Raw genomic sequence first — 21634 nt, 5'->3', positions numbered from 1 at the left:
TTTATAAATGGTTTCAAAATTGTAGATGATGCTTGTATTTTGGCTGCATATGTAGGCCAATCAACTATCAAGATCATCTGAAATCACCTAATCTAGAGATGTTTGTTTTCATTATGTATTTAATTCATTTCAAGAAGGCCAAAAAAGTTTGAGAGTCTCTCGGGATGATTTATTAACTTGTACAGCATCGTCGTTGCGCCGAAAATGTCTGTAGGCTACATTTAAAAAAATTGTTTTGGAGATCAATAATACAATCTATCTTTTGTTGCTAAATTTGCTGTTTCAAATTTATTTTATTGATCACAAAGAGAAATATTACTTAATTTTCTATTGAAAATGTACTTATGTTTATTTCGTTTACACAAAATTGTGTAATCTTAACGAGAAAATAGAAATAGGTTTAAAAAAGAAAGTTCATATAACAGATATTACAGGCGCAACGATGGATGTTCATCAGAATTTAATGATATCCAACGAATGTTAGAATCTTTCTTTTATAATAATATACAGGTTTTGAATCATTGTGGTAACTTTTTGATCGTCTAAGTTTATAAATACATTTTTGAATTTTAATACTTTTATCTATATTCAGCGTACAGACAGATAAAAAAAATGGTTCAGTGTGCAAAAGAACCAAAAACCTGGAGGAACGTTTTTAACTGGATTCTTCTTTCGGTCAAAAACCTTGGAAAATAAAATAGAGTGGAGATAAGTCCACGTCGTTATGTAGTGATTAAAACGGTGGTTAAAATGGCGGCCTCCGTGGTGTAGTGGTCAAGACGCTTGATTCACGCACGGAAGGTTCCGGGTTCAATTCCCGGTGAGAACACAAAAATTAAAATGTGATTTTTCTCAATCCTGGGTGCTCTGTGATGTAATTCACCACTGTAATTAGGCCTCCTGGCCTGTTGTGGTGCAAAAAAAAAAAAAACGTAAACTGGACTAGAGTGGACTAGAAAAATACTGACTTTGGAAAGTGGTTGTACACTGGAATATCTCAATGTTCCTGGACTGGCACCTGAATTGTAAGACAAAGATCAACTTACCTTCCATGTAACAATAATGATCTAGATACACTCCGTCTGGAGTGTCAAAGCAGTGCCATATGCATCACTTGTTTCGGATTGGGAAATGATGATAGTGAAAATGTTAGATATGGGCAGCAAAAGTTCTTATTTGATACCCGAATTGTCACTTGGAACCCTTTCAATGTAAAGTACCTAATGACTAGGAACAGCCCGGGGCATCCTTCAGCCGCAGCCAGTGCGCCAAAACTACTCTTTGTTTTACAGATTGTAACTAGAATACATACTCGTGTAACAATATGGACGACTTTAGATTTGTAGAAAATTGTACGTTCATAGTTGGGTCAAATCTAATTGGGGTTTCTTCTTATTTTTCTCTTCATGTCCACAGTCATTACACAAAATACATGGTTTTTTTCAAACTTTCATTTATCTTTTTTTTTTCGAATTTTTCTATTTTCGTTTTTGTTTTTCTTATCATTTTTGTTTTATTCCTTTTTTATTTTTGTACTATTTATTATGGTTCATTTAATATATTGACAATTTTGGAAACATCATGAGTAATTTAATAGGTAACATAATCATTATCATCTATTTACACCCAATGGTGCACAGGGCACTGCATTGGTGCTCATTGGAGCAGTTGAAATGGTGCAGCCTACCTTGAATATTACATGATTACATGAATGATAAAATGATAAGTCTTATGTTTTTGGTGCCAATCTAGGAACAATGAAATACTGCAATTCAAAAAACCATTAAAATGAATATTTAACATCCACTCTGCCAGGAATCGAACAAGAACTACAAGAATGGTAGGCAAACGCATATACAACGAGGTGGACTTATTTTCACTAAATTTTCTTATGCAGACCTGAGACCAGCCATCGAGTGAATAATATTCGTCCAGGATTCTGGTTTTATTTCAAAAACGGAATTGTTTTTTTCATCCGCCTAGGTCCAAAGGAAAAAGTCCTGGCTATAAAATTTTCAAGAAGGAATTTTTCGCTTAAATAAAAATTAATCCGAAAATTTTCCATATTCTTTTTACTAATTCAATATGAATAAATTAAACGTCAAGTGTGTTTGACCGAGGTACTACATTTTTATGATAATTTTGAATACAAACAGATATACAGGTTACAATGCTAATACAAAGAAAAATAAATAAAAAGGGAAATACATAATAGACCTTGCCATCCAATCAAACAATATTAAAAGTAAAACAATAACTCGTTAAAACGAAATTCTCAATAAAAATAGAAAGAAAAAAAATATCGACAAAATAATAAGATAGTGGAAAGGAAAAAAGAATAAAGAGACGAGGCGTAGTAGAGGATGAATGAAGAAATGAAGGAGTGTAAAATTCTATTTGGTTTGGCCAAAAATAAAGAACGAAAAAACAACAATACATCTTTGTGTGTATATTAGAGCGGGCCGGTGATGTATGCATTTTGGATCACATGGAACGTAAAAATTATTTAAAAATATATTTCATACTACTTTTGGCCCTAAACCAAGGTTTGAAGATAAAAACTGTCTCAATATTTTGTTAATTATCTATATTGATTAAAAAAAAATGTTTGTTAAGATATAACTTAATAACATCACAAATTCGAACACGTTTTAAAACCACCGGAATGCAAAAAGTTTACACTTCGCGGAACTGATTCCGTAGAGCGCCTGGCTAATATTGACGAAGACAATGGCTCATTAAAACAATGCTACCCATTTGTTACAAAACAAAGGGCAACTCACGCCCTTAGATGCTTTCTTAAAAAGGTTTAATGCACATTATAACATTTAATTGGACTGATTTTCTCACTTAAATACGAAATGACAGCCGGTTAAAACCAAAGAATTGACTTTTTCGAAAACTTCAGGCTCTGTGAGGGTCAAAAGTAGTATCAAATATGTTTTTTGATATTTTTTGCATTCCTAGTAATCTAAAAGGCAACTTTTTAGATCTCTTTTATTTCAAAATTTGACAATAAAATATCGGCTCACCCTAATGCATAGGTTTTTTTTTTGTTATTCTGAATCAAGTTTGTTAGTTCTTTTCCGTGCCCGCTATGTAAATCAGATAAACATTAATAACTGGTAGAATGTACAAAATAGATCAATATCCGTGTGTATCGGTCAATGTTCATTTTAAAGTTCGCTTGAACGTAAAAGTTCCGAGACATTTCTCCCATACTGTAGCGGTGTTCCCGAACTCCGAGCACAGGTACTTTGCGCGGAGAATTCGTAATGCCGGAGCAAACAGAACACAACAAAGCATCTTTAATTACCGATGCCCATCTCGGTGGTGAATCTATAGATCTGAATTGTCAGAGCAGATCACGATCCGGGCCACGCATTCATCTTATTCACACGGCATGAGAACATCGCTACAACTGGACGGAGGCGGAGGAACGGAGACTTGGCACTGGAAACGAGGAATTAGAGACGAGACTCGAAGGTAGAGAACAATATTATATCAATACAAATTCTTACGGTATATAAATTTTAAACTAAGAATCAGTCATGAATTTTTAAATTACGATTTTTTAATAAAAACATTTAATTTGTTAAAACTTAACGATAGTAAAAAAATATAGACCTTTAAATTTATTCAAAATTGTAAATTAAATATGGGCAAATTGGCAGTGCACAACCGAGTTTTAGTCCCATGTATGGAAGTGAAACATAGAACTGGCAGAGGAACGATGAAAGCCGAGTGAACGCGGTTGAAATGCGATCTCTTAGACGAATGTGTGGGAAATCAATGTATAACAGGGTTACAAATGATGAAATCACGCGAGAGTGTAAATCTGAGTCAAGTATAATTGATAAGATTAAGAGAGGGTCTCTGAGATGGTTTGGTTACGTAGAACGAATGGACGACGAAAGAATGGTAAAACTAGTATATATGGCGAAAATGAACGGCAACGTGAGACGAGGACGACCAAGGAAGACGTGGCATGATCAGATAAACCAAAATCTTAAGTCTGGTCATGTCAAAAGCAGACAGAACCAAAGGGCATGTATGACAAATGTATGAATATGGAAGAAGCTAGGAATATATGCTAGGATAGACATGTGTGGCGGTCTATTCTCTCTGCCTACCCCTGCGGGGGGAAATGGCGTGATGGTAGTAGTAGTAGTAGTAGATTGCCCTGAACTATTATCTCTCATCAACTTCAGGGTGCCTGGAAGAGTGACTAGACAGGTGCCACCGTTTTGTAGCAACAATTCGCGGACAGTGTATACTTGCAATGCCGTATTAAATAGACTTCATAAACTTGGCAATAGTTATTCCCACGAATCTGATATATTTAGTGTAGGGTATTGTTCCTATAGAACAAACCTTTTGAACTTGTAATTATATTTATTTATTCATGCATTTCATAATATATAAAGATTTTAGGAAGAATTACTAATACATAAAACTACCGATTAAGTGCATAATGTCGGGGTTGGCAACAAATAACAATGATTCCATTAGAATTCTTAGTAAATAATCATTAATGAATTTAATCAAATAAAATAATTATCTTATTTTATGTACCTACTATTTTAGGTCTTGCAGAATATACACACATACATATCTGATTAAGAAAGTAATATGGAAGTCTAGGTATTTACAGGGTTTGTGATCTGTCACTATACGTAGTGTAACATTTTGGTTTTTCCTCTCTGTTGCAACAAATTAAGATCAAAATAACTCCCTACTGAGGAAATCTAGCCTGTTTACAAACATTTGGCCATACTCAAAACATTGTTTATTTTTTATTGCTTTCAAAAATAATTTCAAAACTGCAAAAAATATTTGTAATAATTTCGGCGAATTGATCTAATTAATTTAATTTCATTCAGTGATGAATTCCATTTTTTATATTCCTTAATCCAATGAAGTACATTTTATATACTTCTAGATTAGGTACCTTTTTTCAGCCCAAAGATGCCAAAGCTATCATATTACAGAGAGCTTCTTCGGGCAATTTTTCTCAATCTTGCATATAGGCACCGCTTAGAAGACTTAAGTCCTCAGATGTAGTGCGTGATGGGAAAGCTGTAGGTACCTACTTACAACTTTGCCAAAAAAAATTCCAAATCAATGATCAAAGAAACGTCGAGAAAGTAAGATTAATTGAATTGAAATAAACGAAATCGATAAACAATTGGCAGTTAATTACCTTAGCTTCTTTATAACATTAGGTATGTATACAACAGACTGGATTAGTTGGATTTAAATATTTATTAGCAAATCAGATACCTAGAAAATGAAAATTTCACAATATGCGCATGGATAAAGCAAAAGCGATGTATCGTACTAAAAATCCAATTATACCATGAAATCTGAAATACAAAGCAATCAACTATGTTAATTACTCCAATACATCTAGCGCTGGACCAGAGTTATGTCTGTCTTGTAGTCTGTTGTCGCGCGTTCTGCAATCAACAGGGAATTTACACAATTCACCATATTCATAGTCATGAACAGATTAGAAAAACCGAATGAGATTTTTTTTGATCAGGTGAAATTGAGATGTGTGAAAATCAAGGAAATAAGCCAAAGACCACACAAACCTCTGCTACTGTACCTCAAAAAGATATTCCTCGTTATATAGTGACACATGCCAGTGACAAGAGTGACACATGAGGCAGAAACTTCGGCGGCCTCCGTGGTGTAGTGGTCAAGACGCTTGACTCACGTACGGGAGGTTCGGGGTTCGATTCCCGGTGAGAACATAAAAAATAAAATGTGATTTTCTCAAGCCTGGGTGCTCTGTGATGTAATTCACCACTGTAATTAGGCCTCCTGGCCTGTTGCGGTGCAAAAAAAAAATGTAAAACAAAAAAAAGGTAAAAAAAAAAAACTTGTATCGACCACATTTTTGGTAAAACAATTAACCCCACTGTATCTGCTATGCTTCGCACCTCTATTTACAATCATTACACCACTGTAGTTAGTAACTTCAGTTTACCACTCAAACAAGTCAATAACTCAACAAAATTAAATTTTATTGTTCCCTAATTGTTTCAACATTTTTTTTTTTTATTAATTTTTATTTGACATCTCTTAAAAAAAATGTTGTATTTTATATATATTTTTTTAATGAAATGCTGTCTACCTCAGAACAGTATTTACTATACCTAGTAAGGATAGATAGTGCTTAATATGTTTGTTATATTTTAATATTTTTCTACCCTCTTAACTGTTTTGCAAACAGAATATAATAATACTGTGCTAATAAAATACGCCAATTTTTTGCACTGAACTGAAGAAGAAGAATATCTAGAGCGCTAATAGAACTCTAAGGAAGAGAAGCTTTTAGATCCAAAAATTATGCAGTGTTTCGATCGCACACTTTTCCGACGTATCGGATTCTTTATCAAAGTTGATACATAATTTTTGTATATTTTTTATACATAACGTACACACTAAAATTATAAATAAAAATTGTAAAAGTTTTCTGTGGCAAAATAAATACAATCACTATTTTCAAATGAGTTAATAGAAATGTTTAATACTATCTGAAATTGTATTTGTGAATGTTTTCTTTGAACTAACAACAATACGAATGTTTGATTGCATGGCTAAACATCTATAAAATTTAGGAAAAAGTTATAGTATAACAGTTAAAAACACATTTCAAATACACTTACATAGTGTGTTTGCCGACATAAATTACAAATTAATTCCCCAATCATACTCGTACTACCGCGCCTAATTAAAAGTAACAAATAAATGTATTTGATTCTTACTTGTGACGTGAGATTTTCTTTCTAGTCGTTTTACAAAATCTGTAGATTTTAATTTTACTAGCCAATAACAAGTCATAAGCCCTGTAAATGTCTAAACAATTAAATTCCCTTCCCACAAATGTTTTCTCTCACAACTGCAATAAATCTCAATTTTAATAACTCCCAAGTGGGTGGAATAAATTCTGGTGTGCCGACAAACATATTTAAAATACTTTAAATATTATTGATAAAACTAAACTTACTTATTTTTTACTACCAAATCTTTTTAAAAATCTGAAAATGTTTATTAACAACTGGTTGGTTCCCTAGCTTTCGTCTGCGGATCAGGGGGTGGTTGGTCATTTAACAATAGAATAAACGAATAAAGCAGTCGTAAGAACTGCTTGGCGCTTGCTTTAAGTTCTTGGCCCGGCTCGACTCAAACAAAGCTGTAAATCCCAACCCGAGACGCCAGAACGTAAATTAATAAAGCGCCACGCGCACAATTCGAATAACATATTTCAGAATAGAGATCGGGTTCAGTTTTTCTAATTGAGTTAAGAATTGACATAAATTTCCAAAATACTACTATTATCATTATCAGCATTTCCATATTTTATCCTATCATATTAGGGGACCATAAGGTGATCAGTCTTATGCTTTGGGTACCATTGAAATATTGCAATGTAAAAACCACCTCTAAATCAAATATTGATATCTTTTTCTTTTGAATATTAAAATTTAATTTAATTCTTTTATTAAAGGTACAACATTTTATAATTATTTTTGGTTCATCCAAATTTTTGCATAAAATACTGAATTAAAACCCCCGAATGGCCATTTAAACCTAGATAAATCTAAAGCAAATAAAAAATCATGTTTTGAAACTCATTTTAAAAGTCAGGTCATTTAAATTACATGGAGACGATTTAAAAATTAGTCGTTCTAAAAACAAATTAATAACGCATTTTTTTCAAATTAGATCGCTATTGAAAAAATCAATGTACAATTCAAATTTCTCCTATTGCTGAAGACATAATTTGTTCGTAAGCGTCTTATTTCGTTTATTGTTTCGAAACACGCGAAAGAATCGTAAAATCCGCCGAGAGGAAAGGAATCAAGTACGATCACACCTGACGCAGGCACGATGCTTGCGCATGCGCGTGCGTAGGAATCACTTCAAAGTTAAAGTAGGGTTCACACGAGGACAAGACAATATTGTCTTGTCGGAACATACGATCTGTTGTCCTAGTGTGTACACAAATTTGGAGGACAAAACGGTGGACCAAGACATTGTCCTAGAGGCGGACTCGGCTCCATTAGACATTGGCTCTGCGTGTGCGTATCGCTCCCGGGTTTTTTTTCTGCCAAAAATGTCGCGTAAATGGAATTTGGACAAAATTTGTACGTATATATAGCGAACACGACTGCCAGTGGCGCATTGATTTCCCAACTTATAAGCAAAAATGGTGCAGAGGAAATACGACGGAGCTTATTGTAGCTACGATGGAGGTACTACAAAATCATAAAAACTGAAAATGTATCCAATTTTAACTCCCGAGGATCTTCCTATTCTAATTATTTAAGGATCGTTGTGGATAATCCCAGTGAAAATCTGCACCCAATTTTTGCACCGAATCCATGATTTTTTTTATTTATTAGTTTGTCATCCGAAAATTCCAATTCATCTTAGTATAAAATAAATTATATTTTTCGCGATCTCGCTCGTCACGCGCGTCGCGTCATCGCGTATTCATTTTTGCAGCGTTCCACGTTTGAACTACTATCGAATTATTGTATTGCCTCATTGTCCTGTCCTGTGCAATCAGTGCTGTTGTAGCAGCTGGAACAGGAGAATATTATCCAGTTTATTGTATTGTCCTCGTGTGAACCTAACTTAAGAAAAAAAAATCTTAATTGTTTCTAACACAGTGTTGGAATGGTGCGGAGTGATGGATTGCAACTGCCTTTATATAGCGCCATTACGTGAACACGAAATAAAAAGATATGTCTCTGCCACCAAAAAGAAAAATAACACCCAAAAAAGCACATAACATTGTCACAGTAACTTAAATCATACTAAGTGTATTCCTCTGCCTTTTTTCATCGTGGTCGCTTTGATACGTGACTATGGATGCTGGAAAGTGTTCTTGAATTTTGTGATGCTATACCGCCCAATTTCTATACAAAACATCCTAACTGCGCGTAGGTGTTTTAAATACCCCCACTTTAAAATGAGATTAAAATAATTAGAAATGAGGTTAAATATATGCATTAAGTGTACTCTTTTGACTTACAAAAATCTGCTTATCTTGTAAAATCTACTTTCGTTGTGGTATATATTATTTTTTTTCAATTGGGTTGAATAATAAACAAATACTGAAATGTATTGTAGAAAAAAAAGACGAGCGATACTTAAATCTACGAATTTGGAATAACCGGTGACTGGATTCATCGCTGTCGTTAGTGGTGTATTTATAATTAAAAACCCTCGTCTTTTTTTTCCTTAATAAATTACAATGAATTTCCATCACTCTTGCCAATTTTCACAAAAAAACTTGAATATTTAAAAACTGTTATTAAAAAGTTAACCTCGTGATAGAAGATTTTGTAAAATTATATTATTTCATTTTCTTTTTTTTAAATATGTATATAATCGTAATGTGATTTGAAAATTCAACTAAGATGCATAGATAAATATTTTTAAAAAAGGTATAATTTTAAGATATTCGTCCATATAATTCCACAAGGATACAATATATAAATGTATATTATGTAGTAATATGTCAAAATGTATATTATTTAGTAATATGTCATTCTTAATACCTCATGCATTTTCTCTTGTATAAAATTTATTTTTTTGTACTCATAATAGCTTAGAATATAGAAACTAAGTTTGTAATTTTTCTAGTATTTAATTGTACTGTCAAGTTTCTCGAAAATGTATTAAAAATAAAAAATAATAATTTAAATGAACTACTTTGAAGTCGTCACAAGTTCTTACGAATCGACCGATGATTCAGTGTTGTGATAGGTTTCCGGTTTCCAGAAAGCCAACTCATCAGTCAGAACAACTCGCCGAAGACAACTAGTGACGTCACGGGCGGAGAAATTTCAAAATCACACAAATTTAACAAATAATATCGATGATAATACGATACATAAAAAAAGTGGGTAAATAAAGGGTTTTTTTAATTAAGATTTATTCTTACGAATCACGAAAAACAACGATTTTGTTATTTTTGTAGAAAACATATTGATTTTTTTAATTTTTCGTAATTATATTCCCCTCTAAAAACTACTTTTTCATCTCGTTCGAAAATTCGTAATTATTCCTAAATTTTGAACTGCCCATCTACAAATTACTGTTCTTTTTTATGTTCTGTTTATTTCTTAGTGTGAATCAAAAAAAGTTTTCTTGGTTGTTGCTTTCTATTTTCATTTTAGTCGTGTTTTGCTTAAAACACTAGTTTTCTCCGTGTTGCTCGTATACAGAATAGCGTAAAGAGCTGTGAAATGTATTGTGGGGTTAAAAGATGAGCTCCATTCTGGAATTAATGGTTCCGCGAATGAGCTTTACATCCAACTGTGGGCGACAAAGCTCCGGTAATATATTTTTCCCTGAGATACTTGTTACTGCATTGTTACAAGGTTCAAGTTATGAAGTATGGCTTCTCGAGCAGCGGGCACAGGTTACCATTATTGATGGCAGAACTTTACTTACAAGTAACATGATTATTCTCCTTACTAGCTTTGAAGATGGAACACATTTACCATAACGTACAATACTCTTAAGTAATCGTAAAATGGAAAAAAAATTCGCTTTAAAAATTATTGTATTACAAATAAAATGCATTTATTCTTAAGGTTACGATGTATTTTTTAGACGTTCATTGCGGGGGTTAAATGCAAAACCACCACTGTGCATAATCACTACTAGCCAAACGACTATCCCTTTCTAGTTCGAACTCAAAATGAATAGTGTTTTTGCTACCTGTAATACCACACACAAGTTGCACATTAAAGAAATAGTCTTTTTGCTGCTGGTTTTGCTGGTCTTCCCAAAAACAGTGGTGTTTTTAAGCCCCTCAGTTCTTACAAAATCAAATTTGTGATATATTATATTCTCGCAATATAACTCTTAAAATTTTCCCCATGTTTGAAAACATTTCCTTTTTTGCTTTTTCATATTTATGTATATATTTTTTTAATATTTTAATTTTTTATGTGTATTCGCTTATAAATCTTGTTATAGTTGTGGAATTTTATGATTTTTATTTTGTATTTATATGCACATATGTTTTTTATTCATATGTATGTTAAATGTATTATATATGGGTATGTTAAAGGTATTTTATGTCGTTCATGTAAAAATCAATGAATTCTCGCATTATAAAAAAACCGCTCTAGTTCTCTTTGACAAAACACATTCATTCATTGATAAGACTATCACTTTTCTCCCCAGATGTCCGACATTAGAGAAAAGAGTTTTTTTTTCTTTTCTCGGCAAAGCACCAAAATTTGAATGATACATGCCTTATTTTACCAATGTTATTGTTGCACCGTTGCAAAATTGTTGCAAATGAACGAAAGAGTTGACAATATTTAAGGAGCGGATCACACGTAAACAACTAATATAACAGGGCTGAACAATAAAATAATAATAAGTAATATATTTTATTTTAATTCACATAATTTAAATTTTGTCAATTAATTAGTTTGTAAGAGTATATATACAAGTATTTAACCAGTCAAAACAATTACAGTTTTACGATCGAATTAGGTAGCTGCAATTTCATTGTATAAATCATGGCAAGAATAGTTTTTACTTGACTTTGTTTTCAACCTATTGATTAATTACCTGCAGTATGGAAAATGGTAAGAATGTTCTTTTTTTGTGTTTTTATTTATTTATACATTTTAAATTAATTACGAAATCCCATATTTGGCAATAGGCCGGCGTTAAAGTTATTTTGGTTACAGTGTTATTTTTCGTATTTTCATAAATTAATTTTATATTTTATTATTTTTACCATGTTTTCTCTGTGTGGCTAAATGAATTGAATTATTATTATTATCATAATTTATCATTACTGTTCTCTTTCCGCACCTAATGGTACATAGGGCACTGCATTGGTGCACCAATCAGCGTATCTTGTTCATTTTTGTTACATGAAGGTAAGACGATCAGTCTTGCGCTTCAGGTCAGTCCAGGGACTATGAAATATTCTCGTGTGAAAATACTATTTTTAATTAATATTTTATCTCAACCATGTCGGGAATTAAACCCGAGACCTTTTGCATGGTAAGCAAAAGCGCTGACCATTACACCACGAGGCCGACAAATATCATTATTATTAATTTATTATATTTCAATTTCAATTTGTATTCATTTAATTTATATTTGTTTATGTTCATTACAAAAATATTTCAAAGCATACGTAACACGAAAAAATTCATACTAAAATTTAAATATACAAATATGGTAAAGTAAAAATATCCAGCAATTATAGAAAAAGCATGCTATCCTCTCTAAACTTTTTTTACTTATATGCAGTATTAGCATATTTTCTCATCCTACCCTCCGCGTCGTGGAGCAACATCTTCAAAGCTCTGCAGCATCAGCGACCCCCAGGGCTAAAGAATGATTCACTCCCTAATATGGCTCATGCGCAGAGCACGATCCTGTACCCTCGAGTTCAGCTAACACCACTCTCACACTTCACGATGCAGCGTGCTTTATTATGCTGCATCACGAGGGAAGGTTAATGTTATTAAAACAAGATAATCGAAACGTGTGCAACACATTGTAGAAATCTGCGATGGACTTCAGAAATCATTTCGCCATTTCTTTAATTCATAAGTATATAATTCAAGCGTCATTCGTGCTCTAAAAGCTTTTTAATAAGCCATACTTAAATATTGTTTGTGATAATTTCAACGTATTATAAATTTCTAAACTATTATTACGTCATGACTTTTATAATTTAAAATAATTTCTAAAATAATGTTTATGTACGAGTATAAATTAATATTTCCATATTTCCTTTTTAAGGAGCTTCGCCATATCCGTTACAATATCTATCAAATTTAAAGTATTATGATTTGAATAATAGTGTATTCGTTTTTTTGTATACTGCAACTTCTAGTACTAGACTGATTTATTCGATCTTTTTGAAATTAGGTTTATCAGAATTTTTACAAATAAAACGAAACATAAATCCAAGCTTTGATGTAAGGAAAGCTTTCTAAAATATTATCATTATGAAAAATGGCAATTCAATTAAACCTGCACTTGCAAAATTTATTAAAAAACCTTTATCCAAATAAAAATACATCGCCGTAAACGTATTGAGTAGATTGTTTTTTTTTTATGACTTCCTTCCATACATCTTCCTATCTGCTAACAAGCCTCTTAAATAGAGACTTAGCGGGTTACTTGAACTAAAAACGAAAATAATTTATTCGAACTTCATATTATATTTTGCAAAATTCTATAAATTATAATATGAAAATCCTCTAAATCTACTCGAATTCTAGCTATTAAATCGAAAATATTTGGCGGATTCTGATTCCATTTCACTAACAGAACTGTATTCTTTATCCGTCAATATAAAAAACAATACTAAACAATATTCGTTTTTTTCTGTTTTTTAAAGGCTTAACTGTTAATATAATTTTGAACGTGTTTGTTTATTGAGATTATAATTCATCCGTGTACGAATTATTAGGTATGCTATTATATTACGTTCTCTTAATAGTCCTGCGTAGGTGTAAAAAGTGTTGCCTTGTTGAACCAATTCGCGTTTTCTAACATTATGTTCGGTAAAAAACAAGTGGCTATAGAGACTGATTGATTGGGAGTGTTGAATCGACGGGTGGATTACTTATGTTTAGAAAAATATTCTGTACATGGAACGTTACAATATTACGCAGTTCTGGACTCGTATTACAATAAGACGATATGAAATTTTCACCAATATGTATCATAATTATTCGAATATTTAAATATTAATTAGTTGTTAATTTTTACAGAACCATGATGGTATGTAAAAGACGCCGACGAAAGTTACTTAAAAAAATATGCAAATATTTCAATTAATCGAATATACTGTAATATTATTATTGCTATGGATTACTTATATTCCGCCATTTTCGTTAAGTAATACCTCAAGAGCGCTTTGCAAAGTGGTTCTACGGCCTAAACTTACTATATTGTGATGAGATTTATGAATTATTTTTTTTAAAGAAAATAAATATTAGCTTTTTTACATAATAATTTACAAAAATATTTGAATTTTGGTGGTCATTTTCAACGAGTTGTAAATAACTCTCTATTAAAAAATAGAAATCAAGTTGGGATAGAGAGGTGTTTGAACCTCAGACCCCTAATCCGTAAGTCCGCAACACTAGCCACGGGATTATAACCCGAATCATGTCTGTTGATACAATAGTTTCTGTCATTTCCCCACAACAATTTGGGCAATTGTGTGAAATAGATTTGGTACGCGACATGTGATTATAACTTTTACGTTAGTTCGAAATTTTGGTTTTGAAATTCCTTTTAAAATTTACAATTTGATTTCATCAACAAACAACTGTAAATGTCTTAGCGTCTTATAGTAATAGAGGTGCTAACAGTACTACATATTTATTAGTCCGTCCTTGCGTAAGCCAAGCAAAAACGTTTTGCCTATCGCAAAACGATCAATTTAACGTATCAGTTCGATTTTTAAAGATCATTTTTCATCACTTTCTAATTAATATCAATACAACTTACCTTATGGTACACCAAAAAACTTGAGTTCATATTTACTATTATTGATAACTCTACAAAGAACTCTATGGAAAATCGTTTGAAATACAAACTTATGCTAGAACAAAACGGAATGAATAAACTAACTCACAATAAAACCTCATTGGGTGAAAGCATTTTTATAATAAGTTAAGATTTTTTTAAACAATTTGTAAATGAAAAATAATCATTAAGTTGCCAAGTATGGAATTGTTTAATAATAAAAATAAAAATATTTTTAAAGTTTTATTCTACTTTTATTTATAATTTTTACTAGTGACCAGGTTTCGCCGAAATCGATATCGTCAGACTGGTAGGAGACATTACAAATTTGTATGTTATTTTCAAGTGTTAGCAGGGGTTGTCAATCAAGATTTACCATAAGTATGGGAATAAACGAGATTGAATTAAAATAATTTAAGAATGCGGATTGGTGAATATAACACAGTAAATGAAGTAGTCATAAGCCCTGTAAATGCCTAGATTTCCTTATACCCCTCTCAAAATTTTTATTTATCTTTGTTGAAATATATTGAATAAATTGTGATTGCCAAATTATTGTGAATAAACAAATAAATGTAAAAATAAACAGCACCTTTTCTCGTTGCTTCAAGCGGAGAAAATAAAACGCCCCATATTTTTCTCCTTTTATGTATCTTCTAATGCACGCACGAGAGTGTTTCCGACTTTTGACTTTTTACATGTTATTTTTTAATATGGATTGAATTTTGAAAAATAATTTCATTCATTTTAACACCCACAGTCTTTTGTAACGCATAATACCTTTTTTTTTACACAACATGGCGACCAGTTGCAATCAAACGTACAGAAATATATCCGCATAAAACAAAACAATTAACTTAATTAAAATGATACACGAGACCATTAAATTAAATCTGAAATGGACACTGTTTTTGTTGTAATTATAACTAAGTGATTTTTTTCTGACTAATTTATTCAATAACCGTCTAATATACGCCTTGCGTGCAATACAATATTAAATATTTCTCTATGCTTTTTCTGTGGTCAGTGGCACGCCGAGAATCTCGGAACTCGGAACCCAGGGGCCTCGGGCCAATAATGTAAACAAATTATCACAAATTCACTTACCTTATTTAGTGCTGTTTCACATCACAAACATTCCGGAATGTGCACATCAAGTGTTAATCATACGACAATTACGCTTTTTGTACATTTTTTTCACATTCAATTACAAGTCACTTTTAATATGGGTTGGTAAGGACTGTACCTTTCTAAAAAATACGCTCGCGTTACATAATAAAAATAATGGTTGTTGTAATTATATTAAGATATTTTTGTTTTTATAAATAAGGCACATATTTCTTACTCTCATCTCCGTCAAAAGGGAAAAAACGAACCTGCGAATTTTATAAATTCCCGTTATTTTCTGAACACATCTCGTATGTAAACTGTGCAAATTGGCTTAGGCCGTTAATAAATAAGTAAATATATAAATAAAAGAAAGAGAAAGCTTAAAAATGTTTTTAAAATACATTTAAAACTAAGGTTTTGATATATTTTTTTAATATTACGTTATGTAAGTCAAATGTAAATCACGTAATAAAGCATAAATAAATAATTACTATTAAACAATGGTAATCCGAAAACTGAGTTTTCCTCCTTCGTTTTGCTATCTCAAGACAAGTATATCATCATTAATTATCTATGTTTACCCAATGGTACATAAGGCACTGCATTGTTATTTCAATTGGAGTGAATCGTCGAACATTTCAAACAAACATAAGGTATGGTGATTAGTTTTATTAATCAGACGCCAGTCTAGAGAAAACAAAAGATTGCAGTGAAAAACCACCAAACAATTTATTTACATATCTCTTCGAAAGATTCTTTGTTTCAGATACTGAGTAACGTAGAATTACCTGTGTTTAAGCAGGACTTTTTTATTACGTGTGTTATTTTTTAAATGATGTTTGAAAAATCAAATAAATGGTAATTATTAAAATTGAAACATGAATATAAATTACAAAAAACAAAAAAAAAATGTAATTCAAATAAAACGGACAAAATGTCAATATCAATTATTTGTCGCGATCGCCACTTCATTGTATTCGTTTGACGTTTTGCTTTTTAGCGTCGACTCTGGATTAATATTTATTTTATTTATTTATTCATTCAAAATTACACTAGTTTAAATATTAATGAACTTATTAAGGCTATGCCTGTGTCAAGCCATAATAGTTAACAATAAAAAGACATAGTAAAATTAACTAGTTTAAATTATAATGACATGTGATGCAATAGAATAACAATCTAGAAAAAAAAGTGTAAGTTATAAATAATAAAATTCTGAAGAATATAATGCCAAAAAAAAATATAAATTATACAAATTAAGATTCACACATAATCAAATATACAAAAAAACGGTAACATTAAAATCAACAAAATAATAAGAAAATACAGTAGTACAAAAAAAAACAAAATAAATGTACCATTGAAATCAACAGAAAAAGAATGTATATATAAAAACATAATTGAAATGATAATTGAGATATGTTTTCTAGAAACTCACTCAATACTATAGTAAGAGATATAAAAAATAGGAGTAATAAATAATATGCAAAATAATAGTACATTCAAAATTAAATAGTAAAAAATACATAGTGAAAAAACATAAAAATATCAAGATATATAAAAAGCAAATAAAAGTAAAAGAAAGTAATAGTATGGAAGGAAAGCAGATTTGTAAATTTTGCTAATTGCTAATCCTTGAACTTTAAAAAGATTGACAACCTCGTTCCTATCGATGTACAGCAACCAATTGCAAACATTTTTCTTAAATACATTGGCACTTGTAGAGTTTTTTATGGCTGCCGGAAGTTGATTAAAAAATTTCGGAGCCAGGAAGGTAAAGTTTCTTTGAGCTAGCTTTAAGTGAGTGGTTGGGCCAAGGTAATTAATCCTTACCGCTGATCGCGTCTGTATATTTTGTTGTGTCCTGACTTTATCTACAGATTAACAGAACTTCACAAGTGCCTCTTTAACAAATAGCTGCCGCACATCCGGAACTTTACAATTTTCAAATAGTTTTTTTGAAGGATAGCGAAAGGGTACTTTTTTTATTGTTCTAAGCATGAGTTTTTGTACTTTAAAAATAACAATATTTTCTATCAATCGGCATGACTTTATTATGGAAATTAAAGACGAGTGATACTTTAATCCACAAATTTGGAAACTTTAGTGACCGGTTTCATCATTACAATGCCGAAAAAGCAATATGCCGACATGAGAGGTACATTCATTTTCTATTCTGTGTATATTGTATGTATACGCGGTATAGGTGAGTGACGAAGTTTGTTGGTTTGAGAAGGGTGAATAAAAATAAATCTATTAATATAAGTAATAAATCTATTGCCTTGCTACTGCGCTACGAATGCCTCTCGTATATATTCGATGGCAGCGCTTATAACTTCATCTCTCTTACATGTTAAGGATCTGGCTTCTTGTATCACGTGATGGTTTCAGATCACATTTTATCTGCTGTCATTCCCTGCCCGTATCTGACACATCCATCTAAATGGTCTAACTTTATAGTGCGCCCGTGCCACGATTGTTGGCGATTAAACCCATTCTCTCCACTGTTTAGTTCTTACTATGTTCGGTACCCGCTCAATACCGTACCTGCAGTTGGCCGCCATGTTAGTTTTATTGAACCTATTAACTTACTATAAAAATAACTGATTATGTTTTCGTGATCTAAAGACGAAAACGTCGTAATTAGTTACTCAATTCCTTACACTAAACATATTCAACAGAAAAATTATAAAACAAGCATTTACTTGGTTGAAATTCATTGTAACTGAGTGAAAAAACATTTTATGACATGCCATAATTTTTTTTATGTGCCACTTTTTCCTCTCTGTTGCAATAAATATCAAAACATCGTTAATTTCTTTTGTTGTCTCTGTATCTTGTATCAGAGTTTAATCAAAGTACACTATCGATACAATCTTTCACAAATTAGTTTTTTTAAGATTTTTTCTCAGAGCAGCCATCGAGCCGAGAAAGTCTTCCAGGACACTGGTTATATTTCACACGAGAAACTATTTTGTTTTTTTACATATAATTAGATTCCCACCTAGTCCAATTTTGTTCCCCCTCTCCCTAAATGATATATAAATGATATTGTCCATAATTCTGTACTTTTACTTAATTTGCTTAATTAGTCACTAAAATTTTAAGGTTGAGTTAACAGAACATCTAGTGACTTTACTAATATGTTCACAGTTAAAGCACTCTATTGGTCACTTGTTTGTCCTCTTTTAGAACATGCCTCCGTGATCTGATGCCCCTTTTATGTAGGCCGGATAAATCATATCGAATTGGTCAAACATCGTCTGCTTAGAAAAGAAGCATGGATGATTACTCTCGAGAGGTGAGACTACACTTACGGAGAAATGGAGTAAATGTGAAAAATCTAAAAGCTGCAGAAACGTAGAGATAATAATGACTCCATATTTATGTTAAATTTACTAAATCGCTTACACGATGTACCACCATTACTGGAACAAGTGGCATTCAATGTACCGATCCGGTTGCGAAATAATAATGTGCTGTACCTTGATTAGCACAGCAGAAACTATGGCTTGCATGCACCAATGTCCCGATTGTGTCGCATTGTAAACACGAGACAAGATCTGGACTTTTTTAGTGTAAGTCTTCCTAGATTTAAACAATCACTTAGATAGACCAGGTCTTGTGTTAAAGTAGTAATTTTCATTTTATTTTTTGTCCTAGCTTTAGTTTTCTTTAATTGGATAAGTCCGTAAAAAAATAAAAAATAATAATATGTCCACCTACTTATAGTTTTGTTTATTTTTTCCTATTTTTAAACATATATGTTATCCTTGTAAACGCCCATGGGGCATATATAAATAAATACTTACAAATTAAATCAAATAAATGTACAAACAAATTACCATTAGCCCGATACTTAACGTATCTGGGTTTTGAGGGAGAGATTGAGCAAAATGAGAACACTCGCTCTCTTAATAGTAGCCGGTAGCCAGGCTCTTTAAAGACCGTGCCATGATTAAAACGCTATCTTCATCGGTATATATCGAGACGATATAAAGTAAAATCGATATTTATGTACTAAAATGTGTATGAAAATTTAAAGTATATTCGTCAGTCACCTGTAACTTAACATGTCAAATAAATATAAACATATATATATAAACAGGGTGTTCATAAAACCCTGTCACATCCGAAACCACGATGATCAGTATGAGCAAGAAGACATATTGGCACATTAAAATATTTTTTTAGAACGAATAAAAATAAAATATCAAGAAAAGCAAATGGTTGCCTACTTCTGCAGGGGAGAACCAAGGAGGGGGAGGGGAGAATCTGATACTACGCCACGCTCCCCTCACTTTTCTCCTGCAGAAATAAGCAACCATTTGTTAATTTTAAATATTTTATTTTTTTAAAAATTCTGTGTTCTAAATATATTTTTAAATATGCTAATATGTCTTCTTGTCCATACTGATCAATGTGGTTTCAGATGTGACAGGGTTTAAAAAACACCTTGTATAAATAAATATATATATGTTTATGTATCTATATATATATATATATTTATTTTTTAATATATATATATGCGTTATCTATTTTTCATACAGAAAACTTAATTTTACTTTGTATATAAAATTAAAGATAAATGTTGACTTACCGTTGTAATATGGGCCCTGGGCTTGCAGGGCGAGAATTATTTTACGGGGACCCGCCACAATAAATCTTCACGGGTGTAGAGAATTCAGGAGCTTATTTATATTATGGCACTGACCCCAAAATGTAAAACTAGAAAACAAAAACAAAGTGTAAAACTTAGGCAAAATAAAATATCTTTTTTGTATTTGGTATCCATAAATTTTGTATGGAGCAATAAATGGAATTTTTTGTGATATTTACTTAATTTATTCAATATCTTTTCACTCAAAACGCATCTAATTGATCGCTTGAAAAGTGTTTGGTGAAAACCCAAGTTTTACCAAAGATATTACATCACATTGCGTGGGAGTATACTGTTATCTACATTTATATCGTGTATATTATCATGCCACCAACGAAGAACAAAAACGTAAAGATAAGTAAACTACATAAATGTTTATTATTGCTGCAGAATATGTAAATATGTACAGCTAATCAAAATAAAACATTTGAAGAACAAATTTATGACGATTTAAAAACAAAATATTGAATATTCAAATAAAGAACAGAGGTGTGACATATAAAAACTATATTTCGATTTGCACTAAACAGTTTGTTTTGTGCCATAAAAATATCGTTAAACTAAAACAATAAAATATTTTCGTAAGCAATTTTTTATTTAAAAAAAACTACTTTTCAAAATAAAGAGGAATTTTCCAATCTAACAATACTAACTCAATTATGATTCAACAGTATTTTGAGTACGTCCAAATGTCTGTAGACAAGGCTTAATTTCACTCCCTAGGGAGTTGTTTTTATTATAATTTATAGCAACAGAGAGGAAAAACATTTTTTTGAAGGTAATTTCGAAGTCTAGATATTTACAGGGCTTATTTGAGTCCTGTCATTGGTTGGTTTAAGTTGCCACTTTTCATACTGACCACATAGACCATTGTGCTTCTTTTTAAATATCTGCATTACCTCAACTCCTCAATCTACATACTTTTGTAAGGCAGAAGAGCTGAAATATTTATTCATGTGAGTGATATTCATATGACTGAATTGTTTCATCAACTAGACAACGTCCGAAAATACTTTTTATACGTCTTTTTATACAATTCAGTTAAACGAAAGTCAATGCCTAGACTTCCACATTCCCTTCTCATATATGTTTTCTTTTTCTGTTGCTTTAAATTTTATCGATTATGATTTATGCAAATATTAACGTTTATTCTTGTATTCGAAAGAGAACCTTTAAATAGTTGCCGATTTCATGCTTATTCATGTTAGTAGTCAAGCTTTTCTGAAAGTTCTCATATCAATAAAATATATTTACTTTCTTTCAATACAATTTAAATGCATAATGCCTTAGAATAGCTTACTATTAATACAA

At 31.5% G+C, this 21634-nt stretch overlaps 1 long non-coding RNA gene across 2 annotated transcripts in view; it reads right to left on the bottom strand.

The window, feature by feature from the left end:
* Window positions 1-20385, bottom strand: part of LOC148285520 (uncharacterized) — a 367314-nt gene extending 346929 nt beyond the window's left edge. For both annotated transcript variants that reach the window (XR_015821924.1, XR_015821922.1), the window contains exon 1: window positions 20264-20385. This is a non-coding gene — a long non-coding RNA (uncharacterized LOC148285520). The remainder of the gene's footprint in view (window positions 1-20263) is intronic.
* Between the last annotated feature and the right edge of the window lie 1249 nt (window positions 20386-21634).

This window comes from Micrasema longulum, unplaced genomic scaffold (genome assembly GCF_059751315.1).
Source record: "Micrasema longulum isolate JH-2025_06_02 unplaced genomic scaffold, ASM5975131v1 h1tg000027l, whole genome shotgun sequence".
Classification (NCBI taxonomy): domain Eukaryota; kingdom Metazoa; phylum Arthropoda; class Insecta; order Trichoptera; family Brachycentridae; genus Micrasema; species Micrasema longulum.
The sequence above is the reverse complement of the archived record's forward strand: the minus strand, read 5'-3'. Positions and strand labels throughout refer to the sequence as shown.